This window comes from Vombatus ursinus, unplaced genomic scaffold (assembly GCF_900497805.2).
Source record: "Vombatus ursinus unplaced genomic scaffold, bare-nosed wombat genome assembly UNPS02004691.1, whole genome shotgun sequence".
NCBI lineage: Eukaryota > Metazoa > Chordata > Mammalia > Diprotodontia > Vombatidae > Vombatus > Vombatus ursinus.
The window spans coordinates 2,543,727-2,551,922 of NW_020944469.1; the positions used below are offsets into that span (position 1 = coordinate 2,543,727).

At 47.5% G+C, this 8,196-nt stretch overlaps 1 protein-coding gene and 1 long non-coding RNA gene across 2 annotated transcripts in view; both read left to right on the forward strand.

Annotated features, from left to right (window-relative positions):
- Window positions 1-5,623, forward strand: part of GPR174 (G protein-coupled receptor 174) — a 47,209-nt gene extending 41,586 nt beyond the window's left edge. The window contains exon 4 of the transcript XR_003567074.1: window positions 2,983-5,623. The gene's annotated coding sequence lies outside the window, so the exon portion shown is untranslated. The remainder of the gene's footprint in view (window positions 1-2,982) is intronic.
- A 9-nt stretch (window positions 5,624-5,632) lies between these two features.
- LOC114025978 lies at window positions 5,633-7,874 on the forward strand. The gene is made up of 2 exons (XR_003567075.1): window positions 5,633-6,154; window positions 6,825-7,874. It is a non-coding gene; the product is annotated as an uncharacterized LOC114025978 (long non-coding RNA).
- Window positions 7,875-8,196: the final 322 nt, after the last annotated feature.

Consider the following 8,196-nt stretch of genomic DNA (forward strand, 5'->3'; position numbering starts at 1 on the left):
AGTCATTGTGTATACTGTTTGCTTGAGGCCACTTACTTTGCTCTGCATCAGTTCATGTAAGTCTTTTGATGCTTCTCTGAATTCCTCACCTTTGTTATTTCTTATGGCACAGTAATTGTGTACCATGATTTGTGGTGCTGAGAGCACTATGTTTGGCACTGGGGAAGAGCCAAAGTTTAGCTAAGACACAGTCACTGCCCTCACTCATTTGGCTCTGAAGTAGTTTTTTGGGGAGATAAGCCACAAATGCAGATAACGCTAATACACAAAATTGCATAGTAATTAAACGGGAAAGGTGCTAAGTACTGTGTGAGGGCCTGAGGGGGAAGGTAGTTACCAAGTGAAGGGGCTGGGGGAGCACTAGAAGGAAAGGCTATTTGGAGGAGCTGGCCACTGAGTTGCACTTTTAGCTGAGGGATCCCAACAAAAGAGGAAGGTATTACTATAGCTGTCCACTTCTCTTTGAACCTCCTTCCCCATGGGATTTTGAAAACACAGAATGTTTAGAGCTAGAAGGGCTCTGTGAGGTCTTCTTTGAGGCCTTCTTATTTTACAGATGAGGAAACTGAGGCCCCAGAGATGGCAAATGATCATATAGTCAGCAGGTGGCAGAGATAGCAGGTACCCAGGGCTCTCGACTCCCACGTATTCCTCCCACAACTTAGACTATTCCCCTGCATATCAATCTTCTATTGCTCCTTACTTAGTATGGCTCTTGAGGCCTTCTACAACCTGGCCCAATTTCCTCTTAAAGAAGTGAACTGGCCTGGAGTTGGGAGAGCTTTGGACTTCTGATACTCACTAACTGTATAACTATGGGCAAGTTCCCCTCTGTGAATAACAACAGCAACAACAACGATAAAGGAGATAATGGTTATGAAGTGCTTTGCAAACCTGACAGCCTTCTATTGATGCTCCTGTGCTCTGGAGGAGAGAGTGAGGCTGGTGGCTGCACAGCCCTCCCTCACTTAAATCCAATTGACTGACATGTCAGGGCATCACCTCCCTGACATCATGGTCCTTTTTGAGAATGAAGGACAAATATCAACGTATCGATGCTAAGTATTATTATTATTATTATTATTATTATTATTATTATTAACCTCAGCTTCTTCATCTGTAAAATAGGAATAATAATAATAATAATGATAGTAGCTACCTCACAGGGTGTTGTGAGGATCAAGTGAGGTAATGTATTGGAGGTAGTCTCTAATCATTGAAGTGCTTTCTGCCTGCCAGCTATTATTAGTTCTAGTCTCATCTCCAATTTATTTGGAGTTTTCTTTCTTGGCCCACTGGGAGCTTCTTGAGGGTGGAGGGGTATAAGTAGAACTCTTTATGTATAGTAATGATCTCTCACTTAGGAAGAAAGACCTCTTTGTCACAGGGGAAGGCTGCTTGATTTTTGGTTCCTGACCCCCAAATGTGAGAGAATTTGAAAATGAGACAACATGTCAACAGATTGTACTTTTCACATTTGTGGGTCAATGGGACAACTCATTCTGCTCACCACTGGGTCTCTAACATGGAATCTTCTGTCCCAAGAACCAAGGAATCTTGGCCCCAGTGGGATTTCAGGGAACCTGGGGGGGCAAGTGAATTTGTAGGTCAAAGTTTTGGTTCTTAGAAGCTGGAGTGACCTTGTGGCAAAAGTATTAGATTTTGCTGCCTGTATGACCTTCAGTTTCCTCCCCTGTATAATAAAAGAGATGACCTCTAAGATCCCAGACAGCTCTAAATTCTGGTTTTTTTTCCATAAAATACTGTGAAAATGTATTTTAGCATCATTTACTGTTATAATTTATAAAATGCATTTTTGTCTCAAAGAGACTTGTGCTACTTATTACCCAGGGGACCTTGGGCAAATCACTTCCCCTCTCTGGGCCTCAGTTTCCTCAACTATAACATGAGGAGCTTGGACTCAGGGGCCTCTTCAGTTCCTTCCAGCTCTAGGTTTGTGCCGTGAGAGTCGTCATGGATGCGGTTTTGGCATCTAGAAGTCCTGAGTCCACAGATTCATGCTTTCATAAACTGAGAAACCCCTCCCCCCAGGGTTGGGCTTCCCCTTTTTCCAATAGACAGACCCTGTTTCCTGACAGAGAAGGCCCCTCTGTTCCCCTGCCCCCTCCCAGAATGGTCACCGCCGTGCTCTGGATCACATTCCTCCTCGGGCCAAATGGCCTGAGACTGTTCTAATCTGCCTGCTCTGCAGAGCTATACCTAGCAATTCTGAGTCACAGGGACTACCAGTGCCCTTATTTCAGTTTTTTTTTTTCAAAACAAATTCAGTTTTTTAGAGAGAGAAGAGAGCTTGGTCCTCAGGACACATGGCCTCATACAGAGAGGGAGCTCAGGATACCATACTGGAGGAGAAACAGCCCCTGGGACCTCAGAGCCCACGAGTGAAGACCCCAAAATGGCAGGAGAGGGAGACTACTGTCTGAGAGAGGAAACATGGCAGGGCCAGGGGGGGTGAGCCACTCGTGGGAAGACTTCAGCTGGTAGCTCCCATCTGAACTCATATCTAGACCCTAAGTCTCCAAGTTTCTGAGAATTTGCCAACCTGCCTTGGTAAAGGGAATTTCCTCCCCCAAGAGTCCTTTATACCAATGAAATCACAGGTCCAGGACTTCCCCGGAGACTTGAAAAGTATTTGCAGAGTCCAGTAGTTTCTCTGGTAATTGAGGGGTGCTGAGGCAGAGGCCAGGCCCTGGCCCTGCTCTGCTCTGTAGCGGAGAGCAGGCCGGTTCCCTCTACCCCCTGGCTCCAGAGGCTTCCTGAGGTCTCTACTTGGCAGCCTGCTCTTGCATACAGACAGCCCAGAGGCAGAAAAGCGTGCCAGCCTTGTTAGTGAGAGCTGAGACTAAGCAAAACTGCCAGACGGGAAGAAAAAAAGACCCATTTCCAGAAAGCCATTTAATTACATGGAATGATATTCTGTTTTCTAATTGGTACCCACTTCGTTCTTTCCATCTCCTGCAGCGGCTGAATCCCCCCTGCCTGGTGGTAGGACGGAGGTGGGCGACGTGCCCTTCCTGGGACACCTGGAGAATGGCTGGAGAGGAACCTGTCCCAAAAAGAGGCTGGAAAGACAGCCTGGCTTCCTGGCTCGGGAGGCTCTGATGCCCGGCCCTGGGCCAAATTGGGAAGTTGGGGAAATATGTGTTTTTTGGCCCCTGGCTCCCCTTCGTGTGTCCCTTCCCGATTTCTAACCTCTCCTCCCCTTTCCTTTCCTCTCGTAGGTTCCCTGGCCGGGGGCTCTCTGGCTAGGATAATGTCATTTGCGCTAAAGTGCTGGTGCTTCCCAGGTCACTAAGTCCCTTCTCAGCACTCCTTCCATCCTGGCCTATCTCCTGCTAAGCCCCATTCTGCTCTTGGGCCCCCCTCATCATGAGCAGCCAGATGATAGGCAAGTTGATGCCCAGGCTGGTGGTCAGTCCGGCGGTAGGCAGGTGGGGAGCGACCTGGTCTTTGTACTGAATGGACCAGTGGCTCCGGTGGTTTCTGGGACACTGCTCAGAGAAGAATCTCAGTTTGCATTTTGGCCCCAGCAGGGCCCAAGAGGGCAACTGTTAGCCTCCCAGTCCCTGGTTTCTAGGCTTGGACAGGCTCAGAAATCTTCCTCCTCTTCTGGCCAATGGCTCCTTGGCCTTGGTTTGCAACAGTTGGCATTGGATTAGTTTCAAACCTGGACAAGGAGGGTTCTGTGCCCACATGAGCCAAAGTGTGCACTGAAGAAGCCGACTGGGAAGGTCCCCAGGATTGCCATGATTTAGAGAAAGAGAAAGGTTGGGCTTCCCCAGGGGGATTCCTGGCAAGGGACATTCCCAGGTCCATTCTCAAGCCCCCATTTGGCCAGTGAAAGGGGTCCCTCACAAAACCACCCCCACAAATTAATGGTGAGTTTCAGGTGGAAGCTAAAAAAAAGCCCTCGGCTTCTCTCTCTAAGAGGCTTCTCTCTCTTTCTGCTCCTCCAGCCCATCTCAGAGGTAGTACACACCTTCCCTAATTTCTCACTTAATAATAACCACAGAACTCTAGTGCCCAGCACAACCCTGTGAAGAAGACAGTGCAAGTACTATTGCCCTCCTTTTACAGAGGAGGGAACTGAGGCCTAGGGAGGTGAAATAACTTCTTCAAAATCAGTAATCAACAAAGTCAGAACTTGAACCCAGGTCCTTTCACTCTGAATCCAGGGTGCCTTGGTGTTCAGGGTTTTGAGCCTGGTTGAGGGCAGGAAAACTTTTACTTCCTCAAGGTCAAGGTTAGGAAAAAAAGAAGCATTAACACATAACACATTCAACCTAGAACAGTTTGCCATAGAGTAAGCAGATGCCCACGTGTGCTGATGCTCTGGGTTCCAGCTTGAGCCTTGACTTGCAGACAGAGCCATAACTAGAGCCAGGTGAGTGGATATATGTCCCGAGGTGGGAAATTCAGAGGGTTTTTCATGTGCTAAAGAAGAAGGTGAGGGTGTAGCCCAGTAGTCGGGTGGAGCTGCTGTGGGGCAGTCTGGTGGCGAGATGGTAAGAGTTGGTTCCATCTCATGGGGTCATGTTAGTGAGGGGAAGGTAAGGCAAAGACCTTGCCTGGTGTGCCCTGAGCTTGGGCTTGGCCTCGGAAGTGGGAGGGATCATAGTATCCTAGACTTAGAGCATTTAGTTAGACCATAGAGCTCATCCAAGACTACCTCCCCCCTTTTATCCTTGAGGAGAGTGAGGCTCAGAGACTTGCATCAGGTCATACAACTATTAAGTGGCACAGTCAGTATTTGAACACAGGTCCTCAGATTACAAATAGAGAACTCCTTCCCCTGCTCCACACCAGCTCATTCCCCACTCTGAATGTGAACCCATGCAGTCTGTTCCCTTATGACCAGCCGTGGCAGTTTCCTGAGCAACCAACAGGACGGGGAAGAAAGGTGGGGGTAATACCTGTGTCTGAAGCCCACAGCCCCACTCTATGCTATCCTGCCTCATATTTGACTAGTCCCAGGCTTCTGCTCTTCCTAAAGAAGTCTCTGGGGCCTCCCACTTGATACGAGTGATCTTGGGGCCAGTATGTCTGGGAAAGACCATTCCCACTCAGCTGCACAAATTGTGCCATAAGATGTGGGCTGGTGTTCCCAAAGGCTAGCAGCCTTGGAATGAGCCTTGATCATATCACAGAAGGCCATATTTCAATAACTTGTCTGAAAGGGTGCTGGACTGGGTGTCATCAAACCATCAAATTTAAGAGTTGGATGGGACCAGGCAAGAGATCTGGGCTCCAGTTCCTGTTATGATGTTAATTCTGATCTTTTGTTACTTCCTTTATAAAATAAGAAGTTTAGATGGGGTTCAGCGAAGGTGCCCCCACTCCCTGATCAATCCTTCCTTAATCTCCATCCCTCTTGGTGCTTTCTTCCTTCTCAACTTTCCTTGTACTATAATTATTTGTTGTACCTCTCTCCCCACCCCCACCTCCACCCCACTCCTTCCCATCTAGGGGTAATGGCTAGAGAATGAATTGTCTCAAAATTGGGAAGACCGGGGTTCAAAATCCATTTCTGACACATCCTGGCTATGTGACCTTGGAAAAGTCATTTAACCACTTAATGCTCTAGGCAGTTCTCTAAGACTCTAAGTTGCAGAGAAGGTGCTGACTTGAATTGGTGGAGGGAGTTTCCTCACCTGGAAATTCTCTACACTGGTGAAATCACAAGTCTGGCAAACACAAAGATACTTAATATGTTCATGATGTATCATGGTACAGTGGAAAGAGTGCTGAATTTGGAGTCAAAAGTTCTGGGTTCGAATCCTGTCTCTTCTATTTAACTCATTTAACTTCTCTGGGCCTCAGTTTCCTCTTCTGTAATATGACAGGGTTGGACTAGATCAGGAGCATCAAACATGCAGACCGCTGGCCACATCCCAGCCCACAACACTCCCGAGTGGAGACTGAATTAGATTAAAATGTAATCGGGAAATATTTAACAAAAACAAACATAGATAATGTTAATATGTGATTTTCTGTGCCTGCAGAGATCCTTCCGTATGGTTTAGTGGCCCCTGTTTGACAGCACTGGAGTGGATGAATGACCTCTAAGGTTGCTTCCAAAGTCCCTTTCACAAACTAGGATTCTAAGATGGCATACGCACTTAACATTTAAGTGGTTGGTGAATTGAACTATTAAATTCAAAACTGTTAAATGATCATAAAATCATGGAGGGGGGCATAGAGTTAGTTATTCAGAGATTAGCTTGATATGAAATAGAAGTAGGTACTGAGCAATTAGAAGCTGTCTATCCCACCACGTTAATATCCCCTAATAGGGAAATTATCCTTCCGTGTCCCACGTAGAGTCTTGAGCCTCAGCTCAACCCTTTTTCTGAGCAGGAGGGGCCTAGGCAGAGCGAACACTCTATAGGACAAAGTTCCTTAGAACCAGCCCCTTCTGGTACCTGAGCTTGTTGGAGGCGTGACTAGGAATAAGGGCCTTGGGACAGATACAGTGGACAGTAGGGAGGAGGGCAGTGATGAGGAGAGGTAGTGGAGGTGGGAAAGGAGACCCTGAGGTCATTGCTGGAGAAGCTAGCTGGCTCTGTCACAAGAGCCCACCAGGGATCCAGGTTGGCCTCACATTTCAGACCCTGGGGGCTGGCTAGGGCTAGCTCCAAACTCCTTTGAAGTCCTGCTGCTTGCTGTGGGCCACTTAGGCAAGTGGCTTCCCCTCTCTAGGCCTCAATTTCCTCCCCTGTAAAATGAGGAAGTTTGACTAGTTGGCCTTCAAGATGCCTTCCAGGTTTAGAGCTCTGACCCTGTGACCCTGTGATCTCTTCCAGCTCTGACACTCAGCGATTCAATAATTCTGGGTTACATGCTGTGTACAGGGATGTTCCAAAGTAAGAACTGGATAGAAAACGCTCAGACATCCTGGAAGAAGAGTGACTCCCTCCCCACCCCCCAAAACAACAACAACAATAACCAGGAATGCCCAAGTGAAGAGCTCTTCTTCCTCTAGCCCAGTGGGTCTCAAACATGGTGAACACTTCCATCATTTCAGCTTGGCTTGTCGTTTCCTTCCAGTCCTTGACTTCTAGAAGACAGACATAATATTCTTACGATCATTATTGGTAATAATAAGCTAGCAATTCTTACATTTCTACCTTAATTCTTTATGGGGCCACGATTTCATCCATGTGACCATTCCCTTTGGTGCTAAGTGTAATACACCCACATCTCATCCAGTGTACTTCTTGCCTCTGCTCTCCCATAGACACTGCAAAAGATTTCTCCAACAAATGAAAGGCCTTCCCTTGGGTCTCTTGGCATTTTGTGGGTACCAGTACACACCAACTGTCATCATCCCTCAATGTCTCTGCCATGTTTGGCCTACCTCCTTTTCCCACGATTCATTTCCCTTCTTACTGTCAAGGGCACCACCATCCTCTTGATGGGGTACTCGGGCCCCAGCCCTAAGATTATGTCTCTGAACGCCTCCCAATTTCTCAGTAGGCCCACTTCCTGTGAGAAAATAGGCTCTTGTTGCAGAATACATTCTCTTATCAGAGCAAAAACGGGGGTGCCTGGCCCAAGGACTTTTGTCCCTGGCTGGCCCAAAGACTCTATCTCCCTCCTGGCTCCAGATCCCCAAGGTTCATGCCTCTGACAGCTCCCTTAATGTCTGGTGTACTCCCTATACTTTTCCATCCATAAATCCCAAAGACACCTGAATCCCTTAGGTCACCTGATGAGTATCCCTGGCATTCCTTGCCCATTCCCCTTTTCCATATAAACCCCAGCACCATCTTCAGTCTCTCCCAGGTTCCCTTAAGGACCCATGCCCGCTTTTGCTAGAGCGTTACAATAAACTTTTTGCCACTTGACTAAGAGAAGGCTTGAGTGTGTAAATTCATTCTAGGTGACCCAGCCTTGGCATTCTCGGGGCCCAGCACCCCAAAACTTTTTCATTCTCAGTCTTTGAGGCTCACAACCTAGGAGTCATCCTTGACTCATCATTCTCTCTCACTACCCTACATTCAATCCTCTGCCAAGGCCAGTCGTTTCTACCTTTGCAATATCTCTCTTCCCCCCCCCCCCATCTATAGTTCTCTGAGTCTATGACGTGCAACTTTGATTCTTTGGAGACTGTGATGATCTAAGAATCATAAGCACATGGAATCAGTGGGAGATCATTTGTGTTTCAAAGATGGG